Source organism: Barbus barbus (assembly GCF_936440315.1).
Source record: "Barbus barbus genome assembly, chromosome: 7".
Classification (NCBI taxonomy): Eukaryota; Metazoa; Chordata; class Actinopteri; order Cypriniformes; family Cyprinidae; genus Barbus; species Barbus barbus.
The window spans coordinates 7,427,875-7,444,083 of record NC_136735.1 but is presented as its reverse complement, the minus strand read 5'-3'; the positions used below and the strand labels follow the sequence as shown (position 1 = coordinate 7,444,083).

The following is a 16,209-nucleotide window of genomic DNA, read 5'->3' as shown; positions in this document are numbered from 1 at the left end:
TTGAAATTATGACTCATCAGAATGTGCTGGTTGGGTTTGATTGTTCTGATAATTTAGTTGTTTTTGGTGATGAGGATGCGCTGTGATTGTTTACACTGATGTCATCGTCTCTCGGCTGGTTCATGGAGGGATGACAGCTTGTGTTTTGCAAGTGTGTTTGCATGAGTGAACTCATGAGGTCTTGTCTTTCTGTTGAAGGAGTGATAGACCGATATATCGGTCAGGCTGATTAACTGGTCATTCGTTATATGGCCATTTCGAGATTATCGGCTTTGGCCAATAGCCAGGTCGGAAATTGACTTTTTGCCACACCTGCTAAACATTTACATCACATTTTTTTTGCATTATTTATTTAATAATAATACTTAAAATATATTTAATATTAAATCATATTTTATTATATTAAAAATTTTCTGCCACATAATAGAATTGGTTTATTATTAACTGTTTTTTTAATTGATTATAAGCAGCATAACAGCATCATTTCCAGTTTCTTAGACACAAAAATGAAAAATTGAAAATGTATGAAAATACAGTCTTCAATCAACAGTGATTTTTCAAAGAAATAATTTAATTCAGCAAAGATGCATTAAATTGATTTAAAAAAAAAAGTGTCAGTAAAGACATTTATAAAGGTTGGATTTCTATTAATTAAAGAATCCTGAAAAAATGTGGTGTCCACAAACATATTAAGCAGCAAAACTCTGATAATAATAAGAACCATTATTAATAAACACCAATAATAGAGCAGCAAATCGGCATATTTTCATGATTTCTGAAGGATCATGTGACACTGGAGCTGGAGTAATGATGCTAATAAATTCAGCTTTGCATCACAGGAATACATTGCATTTTTTAAATCTATTCAAATATAAAACAGTTATTTGAAATGGAAATAATATTTCACAATATTGCTGTTTTTACTGTATTTTTCATCAAACAAATGCAGCTTTGGTGAGAGACTTAAATCAAATTGACCCCAAATCGTAGAATAAAGTATATTAGAAGAAAATATATAAAAACGAACACTTCTGTAAATAATCTGATTATACACAGATATTGACCAGATCTGATAATCTCAAAATTGTGCATTGTGCAGCCTCGCTTACTGTATAACACACAATGTATCGGCCTAACATTATATCGGCCATTGATCACCATGATCTTGCATTTTTGGTATTGGAAAACTCATATCGGTTGACCACGTGTGTAAAACTGCGATTGATTGAATGTATGTATGTAGCTAAACTGCATATACACACATTTGTAATGGCTTGGCATGAAAAGATATAGTAACAGCGACTACATGTGTTTATGTTTTGTGCATATGCTGCGTGTGCTTCTGTTTGTGTGATGTTGTGTGACAGAAGAGATTAATGTGGCTTTGAACGTGTGTGTGTGTGTGTGTGTGTGTGTGTGTGTGTTGACCGTCTCTCTCTCTCTCTTCATCTCTGTCTGTCCCCCATGGTGCTCCATTCTGTCTGCACTGACGCTGTCGAGCTCACATTAGTCATACTCCTCTGTGTGTGTATGTGTGTGTGAGCAAGGGCTTATGAATAGTTAAAGTTCAATTATTTTGTTCAGCACTGCAAAAAGATGAATTTACTTCTCATTGCAGGAGTAGTTCATGCAAAAGATCTTATATTATCATATATATCATATTTCTCTATTAATGGTTTTTCAAAAGTCACTGTGTTTTTTGAGGAAATAAAATGATAGCATTTACACATTCTTTTATATAAGTGTTTAGATGTTTAGTATATAGAGGAATATAAATCCCCAATATTTCATCATATTTTAGTAGATGCTTTAGCTATTTTATTTCATTTTAATGTATTTTGTTTTATTTGATTTGTTTTTTATTTCTATTTTATTTTAGTTTTAGAGGTATTTAGTTTACCGGGATATGTAAATCCGAAATGTTTCATCATATTTTAGTAGATGTTTAGCAGTTTTTTATTTTAGTTCATTTTTTTTGTATTTAATTTTTTAATTTCTCATTTTTTAAACCATGAAATGGACTTTTTCCCTGTTTGCTGCGTTTGACATCACAGCTCTGTACAGTCGCTTGTAAAGGGCTTGGGATTGTGCACAGAATTACATTTATGTAGCTAGAATCATTTGTATTCATATATTTGTGTTCAAAAGATGTTTTGGGAAAGTGTGTTTTGTTATTTTGTCATTGTCTCTGTGAGTTTAGTGCTTTGTGTTCCTCTGTGTTTTGGGATGAGCTGCTCCGAGCCTCCAATGCTTTTATGGAAGAAAACAGACGGAGAGGGAATATGAATGAGAGGGAGAGAACAGAAAGTGTGAGCCTGAGGAGATGTCTTGGCCTATATTTAAGAACAGTGAGCGGGTTAACTGAGTTCCTCTCTCTAAAACACCCGCTCTTGAGTTTCTCTCTCTTCATCCTGCACTTCACTTTGCTACTGACTCATTACTGTGTGTTTCATCTGATCATGAAATCTCAGCCGATGCTTATCAAAGAAGAACAAGAAAAAGAGATTGGAACGGCGACTCTTCAAGAACTGAAATGTGTTCTGGTGTGAAACGCTCTCCTCATGTTAACTTTGTTTCCAAAGCTTTCAAACTGTGTTTGTGATGCGTTCGCAAAGTTGTTTCACTTATTAACACTTTTTGAATTTATTTGGAAGCAGTATATGATTTTAATTATTAGTGTTAAACATTATTTTTTTATGTATGTACACTGTAAAAATGATTGCAAAAATGGTGAAAGACTGTAAAAATGCTACGATACAAACTTATTAATTGGTTAACTGAAATAGAACAATATTTAATGCGATTGTACAGTAAAATACTGTTAAATGTACCGTTTTTGGAAATGAAAAAGAACAGAATTCACATTCTCAGAATTCTGTGTAATACAACCCGAATTCCGGAAATGTTGGGATGTTTTTAAATTTGAATAAAATGAAAACAGCATAGAAACATAGATAACATAACAAAGTTTAAACTGAGAAATTTGACAATTTTATGCACAAAATGAGCTCATTTCAAATTTGATGCCTGCTACAGGTCTCAAAATAGTTGGGACATGTTTACCATGGTGTAGCATCTCCTCTTCTTTTCAAAACAGTTTGAAGACGTCTGGGCATCGAGGTTATGAGTTTCTGGAGTTTTGGTGTTGGAATTTGGTCCCATTCTTGTCTGATATAGGTTTCCAGCCGCTGAAGAGTTTGTGGTCGTCTTTGACGTATTTTTCATTTAATGAGGTGCCAGATGTTCTCTATAGGTGAAAGATCTGGACTGCAGGCAGGCCAATTCAGCACCCGGACTCTTCTACTATGAAGCCATGCTGTTGTAATAGCTACAGTATGTGGTTTTGTATTATCCTGCTGAAATAAACAAGGCCTTCCCTGAAATAGACGTCGTCTGGAGGGGAGCATATGTTGCTCTAAAATCTTTATATACCTTTCAGCATTCATAGTGCCTTCCAAAACATGCAAGCTGCCCATACCGTATGCACTTATGCACCCCCATACCATCAGCGATGCTGACTTTTCAATGAAATTTAATTTAATTTCTAAATTTTTAATTTTAAAGACTCGACTGTCACAGATCTTGATGTTTCCTTACACGTTTACACACACGTATATATATATAAGTATGTAACTGAGATGTGTCTGAGATGATTGACAGTAGCCTTGAGATCACATAACACTGATAGATGACTCTGCACATGATTCCTCGCGCCCTGAAATGACACACGTCCATGACTCCACAGCCTTATGTAGCAATCAGAGCTCAGGAAATGAAAGCGCAGCAGGAAAAATGAAAGCGTGACGTACGAGCGGATGAACGGAGGAATACGGGCTGCTTGCGGTGTAATCTTGTTTGTCTGTGACTCTCAGATAATCTTTGAGATTACAGTTGGAGTGGATGCTGATGGTGTGATGCTGGGAGCAGAAGAGTTCAGGAATCAATGAGACGACGTTCATTCATAACCACTGCATTCATTCATAAAGAGTTTGCCAGCATGACAGCGGCTGATCTGGTTTGTCCCGTCCACACTGATCAAAAACACAAAAATAGACCCCAGATCTTCTGTGAGCAATATGAATACAATCTTATTTTGTGCTACGTTTTTTTTTTGCAGGAAATTTCATGAAAAGATGGTTTATATTTGTGGTAATGCCTATTTCTGATAAGGTATTTAGAAAAAAAAGTTAAAAGTCATCATATGTTTACATTTACATTTAAGATAAGAGAAAGATGGAACTGTGTCATCACTTTCTTTTGTTTTTAATATAATTTATTATTTAATGGATTTTATTGTTATTTATTTATTTACTAGATCATCAGCTCTGCTGTTGGTAGTGTTTTTGTGGTCGTATGCTATATTTTTGAGTTCAGTCTGTACATAGAAAATGTAGTCGACAGATGTTAGGTAATAAATGCATCTTGCATGCTGAATTAACTGTAGATATATCTCTGTGAAGCACACTTCGGTGCTGCTCAATATGCCAAGGCTGTTTTAGAATGAAAGTTTGATGTGAAGCCGGCGTTACTGCTAGGTTGGCTGACGTTTAAAGATTGCCTGCTTTAGCCTGTAGAAGATCACAGCATTTTATATTAAAGCAAAGCCTCTCCTGGAGATTTCCTGCAAAATTTAGATCACTGATCAAAACACACTTGACCAGCTGATCAAAGTTCGGCTTCACTTGCACATTACTTCAAGCTATTTCATATGACTGGCTGCAACACTGGCCAAAGCATTGGTAACCTGCATGAGAGAGGCATCAGGTACAGTTGAGAGATTTTAAACTCAGAATTTAATATTATAGAATTCCAACCAATGGTTAGCAGTTATTTAGTTTTATTATTTTATTTGATTATTTTTAAAAAGAAATATTGCAATTTCTATTCTGTATAATTCTAGATTTTAGATATTGTATGTAAATATTTATTTTTATTTGACCTTTTTCTAATGTATTTTATTCTATTCCATTTGACTTTATTTGATTATATTTTATAGTGCTTTGTTTTATTGTATTTTATTAAAAATATTGAATTTCTTTTCTATTTATATTCTATTTATATATTTTATTTGTATATTTCTTGTATTTTATTCTATTCTGTTTTACATTTTATATTTTATTACTTTATTTTATTATTTTTAAAATATTGCAATTTCTTTTCTATTCAAATTCTAGATTTTTAGATGTTTATATATTGTATTTATATATTTATTAAAAAAATCATTTTATTTTCTTTGTTTTATTCTATTCAGTTTTACTTTATTTCATTGTATTTTGTTATGATGCTTTGTTTTATTTTATTAAAAGTATTGCATTTTTCTATTTATATTCTATTTATATATTTTATTTGTATGTATTTTCTTTTAAAGTATTTTATTCTATTCTATTTTAAAATTGTAATGTTTTTATTTTATTTTATTTTTTATAGACTAATTTTATAGGACTAGAAATTCCTAGAAAATGCACATCTCTAATTTGAATGCAGGGACATCTTTTCTGTTTTGCAAGGACACCAGATATTGTCGCTAGAGGACATTGGGGACATAATATTTTATTTAAATCAGTAAGTCTAACAGCTGAAACTGGGCCATATTTAGACTTTAGTGAAATGTGTCGGGACACTGAGATACACACCTTGTGAAAGCAGGACATCCGGTCACCCTGTTTATCAGTCCTTTTTGTCCTTCTTTCCCTCCACCTATCATAAGCAGAGACAGGAGTGAAGGTCCTCTGTGAGCTTTGCTCTCTCACACTGCCAGCAGAGTCTATATTTATCCCATTCACCTCCATGAGCCTCTCTTTCACCCATTCATCTGCATACTCGTCTGTTCTCTTCACCTTCTGCCTTTTCTTCCCTTTCTTGAAACTGTGTGCAAACCAGTATCTGCTGTAGTACCCACATCCTATTGCCTAGCAACCAGAAGTCAGGTGACCTTACATCACCACACCCTTTGCATTATGAATTGAATTTCTACTCCATATACATCAAATGTTGGGATACATATGTGCGTGTGTGTATATAGGTATATATGTTTTGTATTTCATTTTATTATTGGGGATATTTATTTTAAAGTCGGTGAGTCAGGCCATATATTTTATTTTGTTTTATTTTACTTGGTTGGGAATATTTTAACGTTGGTGAGCCAAACAGCTGAAACCAGGCCTTTTGGTTTTTTGTTTTGCTTTGTTTTTGTAGGGGATATTTAATTTTAATTGGAGCAGCTCTCTTAGCATTAGTAAATTGACTGCTCTTCTGTAGAGCAAGCAAGCGTTGTGCGTGTTGCGTTCAATAAGCCAATCTCCCTGCTGTGTCGTTAAACAGGTTTAGTGTATTAGTTGTGTTGTAATCTAATGTTAGATCATTAGTCTTTATATGAGTGTGTCCTTTGAGAGTCTGAGCAGCTGTTAATTGGGAGGCTGTCTGGGTCAATCTCCATGGCAACCATTGATTTAACCTCTGACCTTGGGATGAAAGATTTCATCTGACTGGAAAATGAGCTCTTTCTTTTGTTTGTTTGTGCCTTTTAAAGGTGTCTCTTGTTCAAATCGCACATTTTTGTGTTCATTCTTCCATCCTCCATTCTTTTTCTTTTAGAAAGTTTTTGGGTGACGTTTTTCTCTCTTAATCCCTGAATATGTAAGTAGAGGAACAGACGTCACGGTGTCTTGGTCAGCTTCAGTGCACTCACAATCCCTTAAATCCGACACAAAAGAATCACCAGCATTTACATCAAAACCAAGGGAAATTCATATATTTTTAAATATATATATATATATAAATTGAGATTTTTATATAAATGTATGTACCATGGACAGAGCTATGATTTGACTGTAGGTAATCACAGCTTGCCGATATACAGCCATATGTCATGTCTACAAGTGTGATATTGCGTTTATACAACAGTTAGACGACACGAGTGTGTAAAAACATAAGAAACAACAACTGAGTGTTTTTAAAAGCCCTCTTTTGTGCAGAGCTACTTTTTGCCCAAATGGTTCCATAAAGAACCTTTAACATCTGAAGAACCTTTCTGTTTCACAAAAGGTTCTTTGTGGTAAAAGAAGGTTCTTCAGATTATAAAAAGGTAAGAAAGAGATGGTTCTTTAATGAACTTTTGACTGAATGGTTCTTTGTGGAACCAAAAATGGTTCTTCTATGGCATCGCTGTGAAGAACCTTTTAAGCACCTTTATTTTTAAGAGTGTAATTCCAAAATGTCACTTTAGAACTAGTAACAAAGAAACTTTGAGTTGCTTCATTAAAAGCTTATTACTGTAGTAAAAGCGGTGCATTATTTATAGTAGATTCTTTGGACTGAGCGAGTGTAATTAAATTACCTGCATCTGATATAGCATTCATTCTTCAGATCAGTCTCATATTCACAATAAAACATTAGTTTGAATATCTGATATGCTCGTTCTATCCTTTCATTTTTTAAGAGTGATTTCTGATGACCGCATATTTGAAGTCTAAACAAGTACATTGTCGCCTAAAAAAACTCTTAAAACTACATTTCGTGACACAAAACAGTATTAATTTTTTAATTATAGTGGATTTGGCTGTCTGCCATAACACTTGCTGTGAGAAATATCACAAGCAAGTGATGCAAACAGTGAAACGGTTGGAGTTCTGTTATCACTAGAATATGTATACGTATATGTATGTATAGAATGTGTATGTATATACTGTGTGTGTGTGTGTGTATATATATATATATATATATATACTGAAAATGACAACATCTGAATGGTTTTCAAATTAAAAATATTTTCTGATATAGTTGTATAGACAAATACATTTATTTATGCCAACTATATATATTTACAATTTGATTTTGACAAGCACATTTTCAACATACATGTTCTATTTTTAAGGTTTGTAAAAATATGTTAATTTATTACTGTATTGCATTTACAATTTGTAATGCAAAAAAAATCTTTGTTCTAAAAATATCCATTTTCAAGAAAAATATAATTTGCTTGTTTGCTTTCTTTTTTGTTTTTGTTTTTGGTGCATTAGGTCCTGGACATGTTGTTGCCGGGTGTGGTGAGATTGTCTTTGCGGTTCACAGGTCATATTTTGCAGATGTTTTGCACACAAACAGTTGCTTTACATTTCTCCAGTAGTTGCTATGGTAACAGATGACATTAGCCCAGCACACAGGAGCGCTTGTGAATGTTGATTCTTAAGTCTTGTCTTCTCATTAAGTGTTAAAGCTTCTGAATATACAGCCTCTTATGCAAAGCATGATATCATGTGGGTGAAATCGGTGGGATTTTACAGCTTTAAGGATTATTGGTGTGTTCGGGCAGATGGGACTCGTTAACCTTGGATGGCCGCTCATCTAGGAGAAGATAAACTCTGATTTCAAACCTCCGATGCCTTGCGGCTATACCCATTCATGGGAAAGGCTAGGGGAGTCAACCCCGATATAAAATCCGGAAACGGAGTCCCTAAGTGAAGTGAAGTGACATTCAGCCAAGTATGGTGACCCATACTCGGAATTCGTGCTCTGTATTTAACCCATCCAACGTGCACACACACAGCAGTGAACACACACACACACCGTCAACACACACCCGGAGCAGTGGGCAGCCATTTTATGCTGCAGCGCCCGGGGAGCAGTTGGGGATTCGGTGCCTTGCTCAAGGGCACCTCAGTTGTGGTATTGAGGGTGGAGAGAGCGCTGGACATTCACTCCCCCCACCTACAATTCCTGCCGGCCGGAGACTCGAACCCGCAACCTTTGGATTACAAGTCCGACTCTCTAACCATTAGGCCACGACTTCCCACAAGGCAGGTTTACATTGTATTCAATGTCATTCTGGCAGTGGCAACTCTTGCGATGCTCCTGGTGCCTAGCTGTATCGACTCTTGTCCTTCCCTTGGATACACCAGCTGCCTGGAGATGGGGGAATCTGCTGCATGGGCAACAGCTGATTCTCCATATTATCCTGCCCAGGCCTTGTGATTCTACTGGAGAGGACACTCCAGCAACACCGCTAGGTGTCGATACAACACGGAAAGTGGCAGTTACTGGTGATAAACTCATCTGATTGAGAAACGAGTGCCACTTTCGATTGTGGGAGAGATCATCGTATCTCATTGGACAGCTACCGCCCGCCCAAGCTGGGCAGCCCCCAGCCAGTAAGGTGCTGTCCCGCCATGGCCTGCCTGCTTCACTGGGTGCGTGGAGCTTAGAGAGCTATCTCAACAAGTGGGCCACATTTTCTGCACCAGGAAAAAATACTCTAAGTTTTGCTCTTTGTTTTGCAAGCTGGAACGTCAGGACCTTGTGTCCTGGATTTACAGCTGATCTGTAGTAAATCCAGGACTTACTGCAAAATTCAGTAAATTCACGAGTAAATTCAGTAAATTCAGGCTTCTGCAAAAGATTGCCACAACTACTGGCTGTCGTCACCTCATTTCATGATAACATGCGCAGCATGGTTTGTTTCAATGGCGCAACATCTGAGTCCTTCCTCATCAGTAGCGGAGTCAAACAAGGTTGTGTCCTCGTGCTGATGCTCTTCGGCATCTTCTTCTTCATGCTCCTCCAGTACGCCTTCAAGGACTGCCGCGAGGGAGTTTATATCCACACCAGAACTGATGACAAGCTGTTCAACATTGCTTGTCTCCGTGCCAAAACTAAAGTCACAGAGGTACTAATCCGTGAGATGCTCTTTGCCGATGACACAACCTTGACATCCCATACCGAAGATGGCCTGCAGCAGCTTGTCAGTCGCTTCTCCTTTGCCTGCAAGGAGTTTGGATAGACTATCAGCCTGGAAAAAACCAACATCGTGGCCCAGGAAAAAGACTCCCCTCCAACTTTCGCCATTGATGGGTACAACCTGAAAGTTGTTGAGAACTTCACCTACCTCGGGTCTACTAACTCCAGCTCTCTTTCCATCGATGTGGAGATAAATGGTAGGATCACCAAGGCAGCAGCGGTAATGGCTAGATTGAACCAAAGGGTCTGGAACAACACCAACCTCACAGTGAAGACCAAGCTGCGTATCTACAAGGCCTGTGTGCTCAGCACACTCCTTTATAGTAGTGAGACATGGACCACTCACGTGAAGCATGAGAAGAAACTCAACAGCTTTCATCTGAGGTGCCTGCGGCGTATTCTGCGCATCCAGAGGCAGGACAAAGTACCCAACACAGAGGTTCTAGAATGCGCCGGCATGAGAAGCATGGCTGCCATACTTAGTGAGAAGCGCCTTCGCTGGCTCGACCATGTCAGGAGAATGGGCCCTAGCCGCATTCCCAGGGTCCTATTGTATGGCAAACTGGCTGCGGGCTCACGACTAATTAGACGTCCACGACTGCGCTACAAGGATATCTGTAAGGAAGGACATGAAGCTATCTGACATCAACATCGGCACGTGGGAGAGCCGTGCAGAAGATCGCTCCACCTGGCAATTTGTTGTCAGACAGGGTGTACAGAAAGCCGGGGAAACAAGGATTAATAACCTTGCCACAAAGAGAGCCAAGAGGAAGGAAAAACAACTGCAGCCTCAGCTGGCATCATCATCGTTCATCTGCAGAAAATGCAGCAGAGATTGCCATTCAAGAATTGGGCTTTATAGCCACTCGCGAAGGTGCAAATAGATGAAATTTCATCAAACTGGAAGCCACACCATCGTCTCCTGGAGACGGAAGGATGCCAACGACAGACTAGAGACCTTTATAGTCACGCGTCTGTCTCCTGATAGCTGAGCAAACCAACTTCAGCCTTCGTTCCACTTAATGGACCGTCTCCAGTTCTGAGCAGTTATACCTTCATTGAGCTAAACAATAAACTTTAGATTTTTATATTATTTCTGGAACTTGATATGGTGTCTTACTGTTTTGTGTGTGTAAAAAAACATGCAAATTTGCTAGCATCCCCAAAAATGTGCTAGCTAATCTGCTAGCATAGTCTATGCAGGATTGCATCTCTCAGAAGTACAAAAATAGCTTGACTTGTGATTTGTTGCAGGTTTTATGTAATGAATATGTCATTTGTGACATCTGGAATGTTTTGTGACATCTGTGTAGTTTTTATTATTTCAATATTTGAACACTTTTTTTAACTGTTTTGGAGTAAAAGAAATTAAATCAACTCATGACCAGTGAGTATCACTGATAGATATAATTATAGATTAAGATATATTAAATATTTTGAATTCCTTTTTTTTTTTATATTTTGTTTTCATTTAAATCTTAAAGTTTTTGTACTTTTGCTGTATGTTTTTTGTAAATTTTATGAGTTTTTTTCATTACTGTGTAGTTTTTGTTTATTTATTATTTTTGTTTATTATTTAATGCTACTGTCGTGTTTTCATTTACACATTTGCAGCTTGTTGATCTCTTTTTGTATTCAGACTGAATACAATTGCAGACTTACATTTCCATCTTTATTCATTTTTCATTTTAAGAGCGTACTGTAGTCATATTCTTTGATATGCAGCTTTATATGGCTGTAGTTCACCTTGAAACCATAAACTGCATGCTTTCATTCAGTCAAACAGCATGAAAATATTTTTCTTTTGTTTTGACTTCGAAACGCATTTGAAACTGAAATTGAGCATTTGGATGAACTTTTCTTGATGAACCGAGCATTAAAACCCAACAACGCCTCCTCCTGATGGCCTGGCAGAGGCTGTAAAGGATAAATCAGACGTTTCTCTGCTACTGAAGCGCTTCACAAACATTGAAAAAAGCTCTGTTTGTTTACAGAGAAACACTGAGGGGAGTTAATGAAAGAGAGTTTGCTAAATGGGTCAGTGCTGCTGAATGTCAGTGTTATTTTGGCAGTTGTCTGTGTGTGTGTTTTATTTTTGGCGCTGTATAATGCAGTCGTGATTGGCAGCATCAGAAGAGCATCAGGCACCGGTGTTTTCTCCACGGGTGGCTGTGTGTGTGTGCTGCCTGCTGTCAGAGGTGTTTGTGATTTATTGCCCTCTTCGGCTGGAAGTAAGATCTAGCACAGATCAAGCATATGCACCCAGACACACACTTTTCCTCTCCTGACTATTCTGTTACAGCTCCGAAACTGGGGATATAAGATCCGCGTGTCAGTCATGCTTTGTGTTTCAGAGATATGAACGCATCCTGTCTATAAGACACTTCCTGTCTCCAACTATATGCAAGAGATACTGCACTGTATCCTTCCAGACATCCAGGCCTCTCTTCTTTACAGGCGAATGTTTACTTTGTGTTATTCATGTTATTCATTCAAATATATATTAGATGGAAAAGTTAAGTACTAAAATTTAGTTAAGTACTAAAATTACTAAAATTAAAATAAAAAAATACAAATAGAGAAAGCTAAATGGAAAAATAAAAATGACAAAAGCACATAACCAAATTACTAGAACTTAAACTAAAATAAATTCAAATGAAAATGATAAAACACTACACTAACTTGCATGTTGAAATTTCACTCAAACGTTTCTTACTAAAATTCTTTCTTACTAAAAAACGGTTCGTGCTAAAATAGCTAAAACTAAAAAAAAAACATTAAAGAAATATTTAAAAACATGAAAAATAATACAAATGACATAAGCTAACAACAAAATTACAACAAAAATATGAAATGTTAATACAAAAATATTTATAATAAATAACAATGATAAATAATAAATTCTAGATGATCCCACTCTTACGGGTCACCGTACTGACAAACGTTTCTTGATGTAAAACTACTAAAAGTGAAAAAAACCAAGCCAAACATAAATATGTCAAATCAAAACTTTGAATACGCATTACATAAGAACATAACAAAATTACAGCAATGTAAAATAATATCTAAAACAAAACAAAAATATTATAAAAAATATAACTAATTTGCTTACTCCTACTGGTCAGCATATAGACAAACGTTTCCTAAAAATTACTGAAATAAAAATAAATTAAAACTAAACAGAAATATAAAAAATATAACATAAGCAGCATATAACAAAAACATAAACAAACGAAAACAAAAACATACAAATCATTACAGTATTACTAAAGATATAACTAATTTGCTTGTTGAATTTTCTAGATGATCTCACTCCTGCTGATCAGTGTATAAACAGACGTTTCCTGAATGTTTTCATTGGCATTAATGTGCAGAGAACAGCAGAAAGGCCTTTCTCATATATCAGTAAATGATATGAAGTGAAATTGACTGCACATGACCCAGTATTTGACAAAAGACATTGAACCAAATGGTCCTGAAGGTTCATTTCTCTTGTAAAGAGCGCAAGTGATTAGAAAAGCCATTTCTCAACCAGACATAATTAACAACCTCATCAAGAATCACAGAAAGAGAGAGAGACAAGCAATAGAGATATGGACAAAAACAGTGGATGGCAGGCAAAGAAAGAGACAGAAATTGAGAACAAGAGAGAATTTGGGAATTTTATGCACTCTCCGGTGAAAAAACAATAACTCTATAACATGACTTCATTAAAAATAAGACAATTAAAAAATAATGTAAAAAATAGTAAATGAGTGTGAAAACAATTTAACTCTGTTTAAAAACTAGGTATTTTTATAATTTTTCACACTCCTTTATTTATACAATTTGTGAAAAATATAACATCAAATAAAAAAAATAATAATTTAGAAAATAAATTAATAAATTAACTATTTAACTATTCATTTAAAACATTTAAAAATGAAGAGGCAAAGAGATGGAAAGAATTTTGTTTTTCAGTTTTCACATGCTTTCTTTTTTTCATAACTGGGGCTAAACAGTAATAAAGAAGAAAACTCAATAAAATAATTACTGAGCGCAATCACAAACACATTTTTTAAATAACTAATTCTAATTACAAAGATGGAAATATTAATTTTTTTAATTTTCACATGCTTTCATTTAATCACAATTGGGGCAAAACAGTAATAAAACAAAAAAGAAAACGCAAACACATTTTTTAAATGACTAATTCTAATTGCAAAGAGGCAAATAGATGGAAGTATTTTAAAATTTTTTGAATGCATTTATTCATTTGGGATGAAACGGTAACCTTATAACTGAACAATAACCTATTCATTAAAATTCAATTTAAGAAAACAGAATAAAAATCAATAAAATAAAAAATGTGAACGCATAGTCTTAACTCTCCATTTGAGAGAGAGAGAGATGTGAGAGGTTTATAAATAAAACTTGTGGCCGCAGGTGATTTTTATGAATCTTCTCACACTGTCATGTTTTTGTGATCTCTGATAGTGTCAGTGAAGTGAAACTGAGACGCAGAGAGACGACAAGAAGGAAGGTGGAGGGCAATTAGCTGTTTTATCTCCGCTGGGCTCCTGTCTCTCACACACACGGGGTTTGAACATTACTTACTGCTTCCTGCAGTCTGATGCTAATGCACTTCTGTTAAATATTTCACAATGCACACGCTCTATCTGTCCTGCTACAATGTGATTTCTTGTCACCATTATTTTTTTCAGTGCACCGTGTGTTAGGCTCTTCATGATAAGAGAGAAGCCGAGGAGAGAATTGCATTCAGTCTGACAACTGGTGCGATTTTCAGATGTGTATTTTTAGTTCCACCTCTTCCCCTCATGTTTTGTCCTATTTTCTTAAGATATTCTCATTTTGAAGTGGATACTGAACAATTAGTTGTGGGATTTTGTGAGAATTAGACTCAAGAACTGAAGCTGTGTATACAGTAGTTTAATGCTGCAGAAACAGTGCGAGTAGCCACAGTATTATACTGAATTATGAGAGGAAAACACCAAAATCTAGAGCACTTCTATATGCACAGACTTGCTAACTGAGAGAAATGTAAATGTAAGTTATGTAAGCTTCAAACACTGTGTTTAAAGCATAAAGTGACTACATTGAAACTAGTTGCAAAGTTATATGGAGCAGAAAGCAGAGCTCATGAATACCGATCAGACCCCGTCAAACCGAGACTCATGCATGAGAGAATCTCACCCAACCTGTAAACAACATGTCCTGGTCATATTTCACCATCACATGAAAGAAATGGGAAATTTAATTCTTTATTAAAAATATATTCGTATTACCTTAATGCATCTGCATGTTTTACTCATTTTACTCAGTTTCCCATTTTTCTCAAATATAAATCTAATCACCTACATCTGTTTATCTATCTATCTATCTATCTATCTATCTATCTATCTACACTGAACAAAATGATAAACGCAACACTTGTTTTTGCCCCCATTTTTCATGAGCTGAACTCAAAGATCTAAGACTTTTTCTATGTACACAAAAGGCCTATTTCTCTCAAATGTTATTCACAAATCTGTCTAAATCTGTGTTAGTGAGCACTTCTCCTTTGCTGAGATAATCCATCCACCTCACAGGTGTGGAAAGTGTTGTTTATAATTTTGTTCAGTGTAGTTATATATCTATCTATCCTTTCATTAATAAAAAAAATTATATTTTTATGCATAATGGTAATGTGAATTTTTAAAATGATCGGCTGTACAACAATTACTTCCATGATATTTAAATACACTTCAGACAACAGTTACTTTTTTATTTATTACATTACATATTCACACAATGGCAGTAAATTATTCATTATTTATTTATTCACCCAAATTATTCTTCCTTTTTCTCACTTAAAATTAAAAACACATTATTTTTTACTGTTTGAGTGTTGTTTTTTTTATTGTTTTTATTTTAAAATGAGTTAATTTTGTTTATTTTAACTTTTTTTTTAATGCTTTTATCAACTCACAAACCCCCTACAGTTTATTCACAACCCCCAGTTTGGGAAACTCTGGAGTAATGTAATTCTGAAAACAAAATAAACAATGGGGTAGATTTTTTTTTAGGTCAAAAGTAATCTAAAAGTAATCAAAAAGTAGTCCAAATAAATAACCAAATATGTGTATTCGAATACATTATGTTACAAACTACAATTTCCGTCATGTAATTAGTAATCAGTAATGGACTACAATTAGTAATTTTAACATTGAGAGTATTGGCATGTTTGTCATTAAAAATACTGTCAGAATGAGAAAAAAAACACTCAAACTGAATATTTTCTTTAAGAAAAATCTAATTTTTTATTTATTTCCTTTGATCCAGGGCTGAAAGTGACCTGGATTCATCATGTGTTTGTGTATATATTTAGTGTTTTTCTGTTACACACACACTTGTAGATGGGAATCTATAAGGCAACATGCAGCCTGAGGAACTACATGAAACAGATGAAAGCAAAGCAAAAGAACAAGAGACAGAAAA

At 35.2% G+C, this 16,209-nt stretch overlaps 1 protein-coding gene across 1 annotated transcript in view; it reads left to right on the top strand.

Moving 5' to 3' along the window:
- Window positions 1-16,209, top strand: part of mast1a (microtubule associated serine/threonine kinase 1a) — a 58,813-nt gene that overhangs the window by 13,380 nt on the left and 29,224 nt on the right. The gene's annotated exons all lie outside the window — the stretch shown is intronic.